At 38.2% G+C, this 10,485-nt stretch overlaps 1 protein-coding gene across 2 annotated transcripts in view; it reads left to right on the top strand.

The window, feature by feature from the left end:
• CDH11 (cadherin 11) overlaps positions 1-10,485 on the top strand; it is a 100,331-nt gene that overhangs the window by 47,350 nt on the left and 42,496 nt on the right. The window contains exon 2 of one of the 2 annotated variants that reach the window (XM_032768115.2): positions 628-758. The exons of the other annotated variant lie outside the window; for it this stretch is intronic. The gene's annotated coding sequence lies outside the window, so the exon portion shown is untranslated. The remainder of the gene's footprint in view (positions 1-627; positions 759-10,485) is intronic. 2 annotated transcript variants of the gene reach the window in all.

The raw sequence follows: 10,485 nt of genomic DNA on the forward strand, positions 1-10,485 counted from the left end.
TGTTGTATGAAGGAACCTCCCAGGACCACCGACCCAAGGAAAGATGTGCTCCATAAACCTGCAAAACAGGAGAGCCACCCTCTGCCAATTTTCACATTCCCAATACAACTGTAGCTCTTATCATGGACATATAGTTCTACTACTCTAGAGACAGTTTCGTCTTTTCCTTATTCTGTCACAATTCTAAACTATCTGATTTGTAATGTGCCTTAGAGCACTTAGAGATGCTGGAAGCACATCTTGTTGGCTGATGATACCTGACATGTGACTGTAGCTGAGTTATTGCTTTTTTCCCCCATACAAGTGTCTCGCTCTGGATAATGTTCCCAGAGCATATTTTCTTTCATGAGATTATATTTGTCTAGGAGGTAGAGAGAAAGATGTGAAGGGATATTGACATGGCCTCCAGCACTTTAATTATGGGAACATTCTTCCAATAATGGGTCTATATGGGTAAAAGTTACTTGTAAATTCTATCCTGGTCTAGAGATATTCTTCTGTCTCCAAAATCTCACTGAGCTGTTGGGGTAACATAAAGTTAGTGTTTGTTGTTTGCTTGTTTGTTTTCCCCGTTATTGTGACTGTAATGTTGCTTTTGATTTCAAATGAACTTTTCATTCTTTGCAGCAAGAGCTGAAATATCGGATAAGTGGCAGCAGAAAACTTTAATCTGCATTGTCAACACAGACTCATTAAGTGGCCGTTCAAATGGGTGGAATATGTTACATAAATTGGCAACAAGTTTCCAGTGGGTGAAGGTGAGTAAGACGTCTGACTTCATGAGCTTATAATTGACATTTTAGGTATATGTTGCTCTCTTTTTGTTGCTCCATATATACACTGTCGCATGTCAACAATTAGTAACCTCTTGTTTAAGCCAATTTGTTGCCAGATTTTCTCAAAGTTTTCATAGGGTGGGTCCACCGATCTTCAGTGCCACTCATAGAGCTGGTGCCTTAGGACACTGAGCATCTTCCTGTGATTATCCAGTAACATACTGTTTGACAAGCTGCACTATTCAGATCATGCTCATTCACGTTTATAACATCATAGCTCTTCTTAAGGACACACAAAAAGGAATTTCATACTGAAGGGGTTGGAGTGATGGTATGCTGTAGTCAGGAATTTTCCAAAACAATGAGAGTAATCATATTACATTAATCCAAAAATGGGCTCTGTGTTGCTGTTTTTCTAAGTCTGGATTGATGAGCAACTTTTGTATTAATTTTTCACCTGTACCATTTCATGTAATGTCACTAATCTTGTAAAAGCCATTTATACTTGTGCTGCAAAAGGTTTTGTTGTTCACTGTGAGGCTTAACTGAAAAATGCTGCTGAAATTGTGGAGACAGGGTGATGGGGTAAACCTCAGACTTCAAAAAATTGTTCTATTATTCTTCCTCCATAATTTTATTATCAGCCTTTAACCTCTCACATTCTGTGCTTTTCTGATCTACCGATGAAACAAGGGATTCCTCAGAGGTGAGAATTCTTAGACAGAAATATCCATTAACTTCTGTAATGGATCAATTATTAAATCTGTAATAAATAACAGATAAGTAGTGTCATTTATAGCAGCATCAGATGTAAGATCCCTTTTGAACTGTGATGTTTATAAAAGTCTACAAGACTGTGACATTAAAGCTCTGAAGCTATCTGATTAATTTACATATTTTTATATTCAGTACACTAAAGTCCTGCTTGACAGATACTTCATTTCTGTGGAAATGTCCTTGAATGATGATGATCTAATTTCTGGCAGCCAAATGGGCAAAACACTACAATATCCTTATGAACAGCTACATAGATACGCATGTCCAACATTTGCTGAGTCATTAAGGTGTAGACTGCAGCAATTAGTATCAAGTTGCAATAGAATGATTTCAACTGTTAAACTGACACCACTCCACTTAATTTCTTTAGGAAATCTATAGGCCTCTTCACCTTCAAACTAGGAAGAAGCTATTCTATATATTTGTCTAACGCACTTCTTATTTTCTTATTCATTAAAACTCAATGGCCAAATGTTGCCATCCAGACTCAGTACTTAGGCAAAATTCCCAGTGAAGTTAGAGTTTAGCCTGAGTAAGGGCTGCATGATTTGCATGCATGCAAAAACCACCACCACCAAACAAATAAACCCCCCAACCTTGTCTTAATTATGGGCCCGAATCTTCTCCCCTGCACATCAGTGGGAGGTAGGCCACTGATTTAGTGAGAAGGCAGATTGGGCTCTCTATGCACATTTATGCCAGTAGCTTAACTTTAATGTTCACATCACTAAGGTTCTGAATAAAGTCTGCTCTGCTTTCTTTTCAGTTTGGCACCACTTCTCATTTCTGGCTTCTTAGACTAGTCTAGGCCTGCTCCTGCTCTTTTCATTTTTGGCTCAGAGGTACACTCACTAGCAGATTTTATTTTAATAACAGTCTTGGATGGGGACAAAACGCCAACCACGTGTGCTTGGGAAAAGTAAAGAAGAAACTTAGAACTGCTAATGTGGGGCCCAAATCTAAATTAACTCAAATTAATCAATATCTTACACTGAAAGCTGCCCCGTTGGTTTCGCTAAGTGCTTTTCCATTTCAGAGTTAGGGGACGTTAGAGATGTAATCATTTATGAAAGACTTCCTGCACCGTGATTTTAGGATGTCCACTGTAAGGTATTTGCATTGTCTCTCTGTAAAGGGACCTGCAAAGAGAATGAAAAAACACAGCTTTTGTTGATTGTCATGTAAGCCCCTGTGTCCAGATAGTTCTTAAATTCTCTGTTTCATTTTGGAGGATTTTTTTCTTAAATAATTTCACTACTGCTGCGTCTATTCAGAAATGCAGTATCTAAATCAGTGTTTCCCAAACTTGGGACGCCGCTTGTGCAGGAAAAGCCCCTGGTGGGCCGTGCCTGTTTGTTTATCTGCCGTGTTCTCAGGTTTGGCCGATCGCAGCTCACAGTGGCTGCCATTCGCCGCTGCAGGCCAATGGATGCAGTGGCCAGTACATCCCCCGGCCCTTGCAGCTATCAGCAGCTCCCATTGGCCTGAAGCAGCAAACCGCGGCCAGTGGGAACCGTGATCAGCCAGACCTGCGAATGTGGCAGGTAAACAAACTGGACTGCCCGCCAGGGGCTTTCCCTGTTCAAGCAGTGACCCCAGTTTTTGCATGTCATTAATTGGAATTATGCACTCACATTTCAAGGGGAGAGGGCAGTGGATACACTTGAAATGTTCCTTTCCTTTTGAAGGGAAGATTAAATTAGTTTGAGAATCATTTCCTGAAATTAAAGGCCCTAATCTGTGCTCACTGAATTCACTGAGATTCTTTCATGCCCCAAATGAAGAATATTGGTAAAACCAATAGTATGTCTCACACTGATAGAAAAAAATTCAGTACCCCCACTATATTTATGAATTCACTGTTCTAATATAAAGCAGGCAGGTCACAAATACATCTTTTTAGTGCTCATGTGTATTGTAAACCGTAGACTGTGACAGGAAAAAAATAGAGGGTCCCAAATGTATGATCTTGTCAGGAAATTGTTTCATATCTTTCTGGTATGAATGCCACATGAAAAAAAGGCCAGATTTCAGATATTTAAAATGTTCACCCTCTCATAAGTGAATTTGAATGTGACCTAATATATTCATAAGTAATACACTGTGCCTCTCACAATCTGCTTCACATTACACACAAGAAAATTTCATGTTTACCCTTCTGTTTTTTAATGTAACAGTAATTTACACAGTTTTCATAAACCTTTCTTTATGAATTCTCGTGAGTCAAGTCTAGGGAGTCTAGTTCAATATTCTGAACTGCCATGTCTGGAGTATTGAAGTAAGAATCTACAGAACCCTGTAATACAAAGGCAAAGATATATCCATTAATATGTGTCCAGCACATATTTAGACACACGCTGTCCAAATGTAGTCTTCTATATTCAGTATATAAAGAAAAATCTCAATTACATAAATACTTGCCATTTAGGCAGAATTAGGTGACTTCAGTTGTATATTAAGGATATGATCCAATAAAACATCGAAAGACATTAGTAACTTAAGTCATGCAAATAGTCCAGTTGACTTCATTGGAACTGCTCACATGCTTCTTAGCATATGCACAATATGCCCCAGGTGGGCATCACCGAATTTCATCCTCTGGGCTTGATATTGACTGGGAGTATGATATGAATGCTGATCCATACCCTCCTCCCCTCCCCCATTACAGTTCAACACATATGAAAAAGTCTTGCTGGAGCAAGGCCTATTGACCAGATTTTCAAAAGCATAAATTGGTTTATGCCAATTCCAAAGTGCATGCACAGTTTGACAAATTGAGATCTAAATGTGTAAATGTTGACATCAGGCATTGCTTGGGCTAAAGTAACATCTTCGGAAATACAGCTCAAAGGGATGTGGGACAATTTATTTATCTTGTTTGAAACATTATGAAAGAAAATATCAGTAGCATAATTTTTCTATGTGTAGCAAAACCACGAAAAACATGGTGAGAAGACAATATGTTCACATTACACTGTTTCTCACAATCATGTTAACTCCTACTAGAGCTGGGTGAGATTTTTCTGTGAATGTTTTTTTTTTTTTGGATGGAAAATGTTATTTCTGTTACATTGATATTTTCCATATTGAAATGTTCATTTCACCCCACATCTTTAGATTTTCTGTTGAAAAAAATAAATCAAAATATTTAACTTCAGGTCAGGTTGACCAGACACTAAACATTTTGTTTCAAGTCATTTCAAAACTGATCTCAGCATCTGCCTGAGCAGCCACAGTGCCTTCTGTGAATTGCAATTTTGAATGTGTCTTCTGGGCTGGGATCCCTGATTGGACATCATCTCCTATTATGCACTGCAGGCATAGGACTACCATGATGTATTGTGGTGGCTGAGTCAAAGAGGGAACCCACACTGCTTCATAGGAAATGAAGTCCAGGTAAAGAGCCTGACCCCTCAAGGAGAATGGGGACATGAGGCAACTAAACTCTACTGCCAATCAGGCTGCACAGCAGCATATCCAAGTCAAAATATTTGTTTTTCAGACAAAAAAATGAAAACTCTGTTTTGGGACATTTATTTTATTTTTGACCAAAAAAAATCAAAGTGTACAGAAAGCAAACACTTTTTATAAAAAAAAAAACACCTTGTTTAATCAGAAAGCAAATTTTCTGTCAAAAATGTTTCTATGAAAAGTTTTCAGCCAAGCCTACTTATTTCATTACATAGTTTATTGGAAAAAGCTAACTTCAGCCTTTACTATTGACAAACTAATGTTTCCATAACGGTCCCTTTCACATTTCCACAATGGATAGTTTCAAGAAATACATGATGTCATTATATAGTGAAACACATGCATGATATACTGATACTATTAATATTACTCAAGACTAGATAATAAAGAAATACTGCTCCAAGCCATCCATGAACTAGAAAAATATGATCAAAGAAAAATGAAATGAAAGCTATGCATCTTGCATCATGTCCTAAAGGGAGGAAGTCATGTGATCTAAGAGACTGCTAGAAGTGATTTCTAAAGCATAGAGCAGCCCCTCCTTATCACCAAGATTGCACTTAGTCCCCAAAAGCTCAGGCCTAGGGACTTTCAGTAGAAATATGTTCCATCCAATCATAACTGCTGTGATAGGGCATAGAGAGGGATGATTTTTCAGAGTCTGCCATGTCCTCGGCCATTTCGGGCTTCATAGATAATAAATAATACCTTGAATTGCTCCTAGAAGCTAATTTGCTGCCTCAAGTATGACACTTTGCTTCATTTAGAAAGAACACTACATACTGTACAGCATGTACATTTAATTCACTTGAGACATTTACCAAGATCAATTATTGCATTGTTAGTCATAATTAAAGAACAACTTCTTTAAAATATATTCAGGAATCTTTCAGAAATTCAAACTAATAGACCTTGCAAACCCCGTGATGTTCACAGTTTTACTAATTTGTAAATCACACAGATCAGGGATTGGTAAAATCTAATAGAATGCATTTCTGAAACAGGATTTTCCCACTTGATTCTTGACAACCTGCGTTTGCAACCATTCAGCTATTTTATTTTGAAATGGCTTTTCAATTATATTCTAGTGCTGTAGGGAAAAGGTTTTTGACAAAGGCACGACATAAACCATTTATACTGCAGCTCCATCATAGTTCCCATAGCTAAACTAGACTGGACAGTTCATTAAAAAGAAAAATTAATAGCACAAGGGTTGCAGGGAAGCAACAACAGATGATGACTGGCCTGTGGCAGCCCACTGAATTCATGGAGTGGGATAAAAATGATTCCTCTAGCTCATAAATGAAGGTTTGTTCCAAGGTTTTAGGCAAAGCCTGTCCGTCTAGTCCTTTGCAAGAAAAAGCTGTATATCTGAGATACCTGAAAGGTCCATAAAAGTAGTAGTTTGGAACTTCTACAAAAGACTAGTATGTAGCTTTTACTCTAATAGAAATTACATATTTCATTAAATTTTGAAAACACAATAATAAACATAATGTATGTTGGAAGTGCATATATTAACCAAGAAGAGCTAAACTGTTAATTGGATGATCCCCTGTGAACACCCAGAGCAAGTGGGAAGGGACTAGGCACAGTCGTGGCTCCATCCCTTCACTCATTGGCCAGTGCAGTAGAAATATATTTCAATAGGAATAAATGTGTTGTCACAGCAATGCTGTGAACTCCATTTTCAAAGAAAATTTCAAACAATATAGATTCTGTGATACATTGACTGTCATTTTAGGTTAAGGGACACAATTGTCTACTGAAAGCAGTTGGATTTTGGAAGGGCCCAAGAAATCGAGCCTAATTTGTGTTGAAAATGAAATATAGGAATGTGTAATCTATAAAAAGGTTGTTAAGTGAGATTAACAAATTCTCCATGAGTTGATGTGTGCCTTCTGTGTCGTGCAGATGGCTGGTGGGCTCTGCCATGAGTATTGGCTGGAACCACTGCCACCCCCACCCTTACGAAGACAACATAATTATCAGAAGAGATCATTTGTAACCACACTCTCTGATACTGGAGACAAATGATTTCTGGTGGAAAGCCATGTATTTCTACTTCTCCTCTCTTGTGTCTGGTACCATGACTGTGCACAGGCTCCAACAAGAAGGATTACTGAGAGGCCTCCTAGCCAGCCTGACTTGTTTGAATGGGATAAGATCAACCTCTACTATGATTATGATTATTGTCTATTAATTGTATATGTTGTTTGAGGTTATAGTGAACCAAACAGATATATTGCCAGCTAAAAAAATAAAAATAAAAAAGTTGCTCTTTTCTCTGAGTTCTGCCTACTATAGTTACAGGTGTCATCTAAGATTACTAGAACTGAATTAACTTGGAAACAAGAAAAAAAATCTCTATATTTGTCAGTTTGTTAATGTTGTGCAAATAATCTCATTTGAGGCACACTGTTCTTTTGTTGATTTCCACGTTCAGGGGTTAGATGCTAACTGCAAATCTTGCTACTTTCTTGTTTTATTTAAATTTTCACAGGAGCTACTGCTCCCTTCTCTCCTAAAAACACAGGAGAGAAAAACACTATCCCAGGAGGCTCCCTTTCTTTTGATGAATCACAATGAATCACAAATTGTTCCAAGGATACCACAACAGAGTCTTTGTTAGGCTCTGTCACTGCACAGCCAATAGCCCAGCAGTTAGTGCTGCTCTGCTGCATTCTTGCAACATAAACAAAACAATACAGTGTTCAAGGGGCCTGCAATGGACTTAACTTGGGCTGCTGAGTCCCTCTCTTATTCAATTATATCCCTTTAGCAAGTTATGGTTATTTAAATGATGGGTTCCTGTTTAATAAATGTAGAAGAAATACAAAAATATTTTAATAGAGAAACATCAGTAGAGAATAGAACAATTAACATTTCTTTTAACACTGTATTAAAAAAAAGTGTAGAAAATGCCCAGTGCTGTTAGGATATCCTCATATGCGCTCTTTGGTGGCTCTCTTTTTACTCAGGTTAAACTCTCATTTAAATGTTGAGGGGCTACAGAACTGGGCCCTAAGAAAGATTCTTTATGGCAGAATTAGCATGTACCATTGTCATGAACCTGCAGTGTAGGTCACTTTAATAACAGTTACTTCATTAAAGTATTTCTGTGTATTACTTTGGGGAGAAATAAAGTCACTGAGGAGACGGACTCTGATAAACTTACTCATGAATAGAATTCTATGAGGAGTCCCTTTGAAGACAGTGGGTTTCAGAATCTGGGTAAATGAGAAAATATCAAAAGTATAAATATAAGATATCATACTATTCACTTTATTTGCATCCCTCACATTCACTTATTGCGTTCAAATATAGAATCTGCTTTCTCTAAAGTACATGAGATTGTGGACAATCTACAGCACTGTGATTTGTTCTGATGATGTAGAATTACATTGTATCTCTAAGGTATAAAACTGACCTGTGAAATTTTGACAAGATTGCATAATTTGCTGGTGGAAAAACAATTATTTTTACACTGTTTAATTAAGGCCTGCTTAATGCGTGGGCAAGTGAACACTTTCTTGTGCATCCTCATTGTCCCAACATCAGACATTTGAGTCAATTTGTTTTATAGGATGAAAACAGTATCTTGGTCTATTTATCTCTAGGTAAAGAAGGTTGTATGAGGTACATATACATATGTGTATATTAAGTCTATCTAAAATATAGATAGTAGTGATGTTGCAGCCATGTTGGTCCCAGGCTATTAAAAAGATAAGATGGGTGAGGAACTCTTTTTATCTTTTTTTTTGGGCGGGGGGGGGGAGGGACACCAACTTCTGGTGGTGAAAGAGACAAGCTTTTGAGCTTGCATAGAGCTCTTCTTCAGGTCTGGGAAAAGTACAAGGGTTTCAAAGCTAAAGACAAGTTGGAACAGATAAGGAGTTAACACGTTGCAAGAGACCATTCCAGGTGAAGTTATATAGCTGTATAAACCTGTATATTTTAGATAGAAAAGGTAGGTGAGATAATATCTTTTATCTTGTAATGTAAGATACAGGTTTTTGAACTACACAGAGCTCCTACCTGAAGTAGTTATACCTTGTATATCTAATATATACATATATAGATTGGGAAATGTGAATGTATAAATATAAATGAATATCTTATCTACATAGAACTATGGGATAAAATTCTTGCTTGTTTTAAAATATACATTTCTCCTCTTTGGGTTAATTCTGAACTCACTTATCCATTTGTAATTCAGGATGAAAAGCTTATCACCACCACTTTCCAAAGGAAAATCCCTGGGATGGGAAAACTGCCTCAATAACTCCATGTGAAGTTTTCAATGCAATGTCCACTCCAAAAGACTTTGCTCTCAAACAAGAAATGTGGCCAACTAGTCACACAGATGTTCCCATGGTCTTTGAAAAATCCTCAGATCCAGCCTTTCATACTGCCTATACCAGTGGTAGGCAACCTGTGGCCTGTCAGAGTAATCCACTGGTGGGCTGCGAGACAGTGTTTACATTGACTGTCTGCAGGCACGGCTGCCCGCAGCTCCCAGTGGTCGAAGTTTGCCTTCCCGCAGCTCCTATCGGCCGGGAACGGCGAACTGTGGCCACTGGAAGCTGTGGATGGTCAATGTAAACACTGTCTCGCAGCCCGCCAGCAGATTACCTAGATGGGCTGCGTTTGGCCCCTGGGCCACAGGTTTCCCACAGCTGGCCTACAATGTAGCCCTTCCTTAGCCATTTGATTCCCAGCAGCACAGTGATTTCACAAAGAAGAGACTGTAGGTTTGGTGGAAGAAGGTTGTGATCTTAAGCAGCCTCTGTGTTCATACCCCATGCACTACTGCAATGATGTTTGTGCAAAATATGCCTTGTAAGATATAATTTGAAAACTAACAATACATTAGTCATTAATATCATTGTAAAATGCATGTGTTAACCCTTATTTGTGAAGATATAAAATCCCTCTGCATGATGTTCCTAGAACATGTTAAAGAAGACAGCCTAGCCTCAGTAAAGGTGATACACATCTGTCCTAGACAAAGGAATTTGGCTTTATCTCGATTTACATATTATCCGTAAACAAAGTTTTCAAGCAAACCAGTGGTGGTTGTGTTGAGCTTGAACTCAAGAGACAGAGAAGTAACTTGGCTTCTGCATGCCACTGAGAGACAGGAGACTGAATCCCCAGGAGGCCTTCCTAACTTTGATGATGTCATAAATAGATAGCTAAGGGTTAATGTTTCTTTTACCCGTAAAGGGGTTAACAAGGGGAACCAAACACCTGACCAGAGGACCAATCAGGAAACCGGATTTTTCAAAGTGAGGGAGGGAACTTCTGGTTTTGTTTTTGTTCTCTATCTTTGTTTTCTCTCGGCTATGAGGGAAGAGCTTTCTTTTTCTATCTGTAATCTTCTCATCTTCAGTTCCCCAGTTGTAAGTACAAAGGTAGCAAAGCAATAGGCTGTTATATGTTTTGTTTTGTATTTACA

The sequence above is a fragment of the Chelonoidis abingdonii genome, chromosome 19 (genome assembly GCF_003597395.2).
Source record: "Chelonoidis abingdonii isolate Lonesome George chromosome 19, CheloAbing_2.0, whole genome shotgun sequence".
Taxonomy (NCBI): domain Eukaryota; kingdom Metazoa; phylum Chordata; order Testudines; family Testudinidae; genus Chelonoidis; species Chelonoidis abingdonii.